General features: G+C 44.9%; 1 protein-coding gene across 1 annotated transcript in view; it reads left to right on the top strand.

The window, feature by feature from the left end:
• The window catches only part of TMEM260 (transmembrane protein 260), a 33,510-nt gene that overhangs the window by 2,465 nt on the left and 29,039 nt on the right, over window positions 1-2,006 (top strand). The gene's annotated exons all lie outside the window — the stretch shown is intronic.

Genomic DNA, 2,006 nt, shown 5'->3' with positions numbered 1-2,006 from the left:
TTTTCTCCGGACCTCTAACGTCGGGAGAAAAGGGAACAATCGGGACGCGCACGTGGTCGGGGATTTTGTTAACCCCCCTCGTCTTTGATGTGCGAGTTCTGGCTGCTCTTAACCTCGGCCTGACCCATATTTGAGAGGATTATCGCAACCCGTACAAACAATTTCTGATGTTCTTTTGCAGGGGAAAATAGGGCACGTTTCTGGGCTGCAAGCAGTGAAATGTGAAACGATATCGGGGTGCTTCAGGATGAGACGGGGGCGCTTCCTTACCGAGATTATTTTGACAAAAGCCCTTTTCTCCCACCCGTTTCCAGAGCCGCATCGCCCCTCGGGGAAACCTTCCCAGAGAGCGAGAGCAACCTGGAAATAAAAGCAGGAATAAATCGGGGACACACACACACACACACACACGACAGATCCTGCACAGCCCAAGAGCCCTGAGCTCGCTTAAGCTTGGGTCCACAGGGTCCGTCTGTCCGGGTGCATCTTCCTCTGCTGAAGAGGGGTTGCTTTTTGCACATCACCTTTCACGTAGCAGTGCATCAGCTCCAAAGCACACTACTGGAATCGCTCGAGTAATTCCTAAATACGTCTGTAGGCATTTAAAGCGATCGCTTTTACTGTTGGGTAATACATGTAATTAAGTCGGCGTTATTTAATTTAATATCCTGTATTTTACAGCGTATTTGGGGAGGTGGAAACGGCGCTGCCCTCCCGTGCACAGTGCCAGGCGCAGCGTCAGAGCACAACTCGTTTTGATTATATTAAAAACTCCTGCAAGGAGTTGCTAGAGGTTTTGAATATTGGGTTCTGATTTTTTATTATATTTTTTTTTTTTTAATGGAGGTTATTCCCGTTATTACAGTTACTGTGAAGATCTGCCCCGCTTTTTAGTTTTAACTCCAATGTGACCGTTCCTTATGTGCCCGTTCCGTGGATATGAAATGATGCGATCGTCGCTTTAGAGAAATAAGAATACGGGAGAGAAATGACAGGCTAAATTTGGGAATTGCTTTTACACTTCTAGAGGTTTAATTTTGTTGTTGTTGTCGTTTAATTGGATTTGGAAGATGTTGCTTCTGTCAAATTCAAAACTTGCACGAAAGAACGGAAAACCTGGAACGGAGAGCTGCTAGAAACTATTAGGACTTACAGAAAATTATTTCATAGACACAAGGCACTGACAGAATCAATTATTCAGCCTAGCAGCGATTGATTTTTTTGGAAACGAATTGTGAGGTGTTGTGGGTCAGTTTTCTTTCCAAATTGCAATGTTACATTTTTCCTTTTAAGCAACTTAAAATTGATTTATTTTTTACGACATTCATTTAGCAAGAGAAGTTTTTTCTTTCTATTGCCATCTCCTTTTAAAAAAAAAAATGTCTTTCAGAAAGTGTCCACTGGCACCGTCTGTGTGAAAGCCGTAACTATCTGAAGGCGACGTGTTTTGGTTTTAACCGGGCTTGTCCGTACTCACAAAGGATCTAAACCGGTCTGTCAAATCCCCCCGCATTTTTGTGTTTTAATTAAAATGTAGCTGACGGGGTGACCCCCGCGAGGTACCAGAGGAAAAATAAGCACCTGCTCCTCTTGCCGCACGAAATGCGGATGTTAATATGAAAATATGTAGATGTTAGGAATACAAATAATTGATGAAGTACACATCCTTGGGGAGCAACGCGGTTCAAGTGGCAAACCTCTCTCCTCAAACAATAGCCACCCTTCAGCGGGGAGGAAGCCATCTCTATGGTAATGGGGCTGACGCTGCCCTATTGATCGAGCGGAAGAAGACATTATACAATGTCAGTTGGGTTGTTACAATTTCATTTGTCGTCTGACCTGAACTTAACCTCTAAAACCTTTCTTTTCTCCCCGCCAGCCGGGCAGGGTTGCTGTTTATCCTCGCCGGGTTTTTCTGTGCCTCCCAGCATCCCCGTACGGTCTCTCCCTTCCTTTCCCCCCCCCCCCCGTCGGCTTTTTTTTTTTTTAAAGGGGTTTTCTCCGTC

The sequence above is a fragment of the Aptenodytes forsteri genome, unplaced genomic scaffold (assembly GCF_000699145.1).
Source record: "Aptenodytes forsteri isolate BGI_AS27 unplaced genomic scaffold, ASM69914v1 Scaffold76, whole genome shotgun sequence".
NCBI classification, from domain to species: domain Eukaryota; kingdom Metazoa; phylum Chordata; class Aves; order Sphenisciformes; family Spheniscidae; genus Aptenodytes; species Aptenodytes forsteri.
The sequence above is the reverse complement of the archived record's forward strand: the minus strand, read 5'-3'. Positions and strand labels throughout refer to the sequence as shown.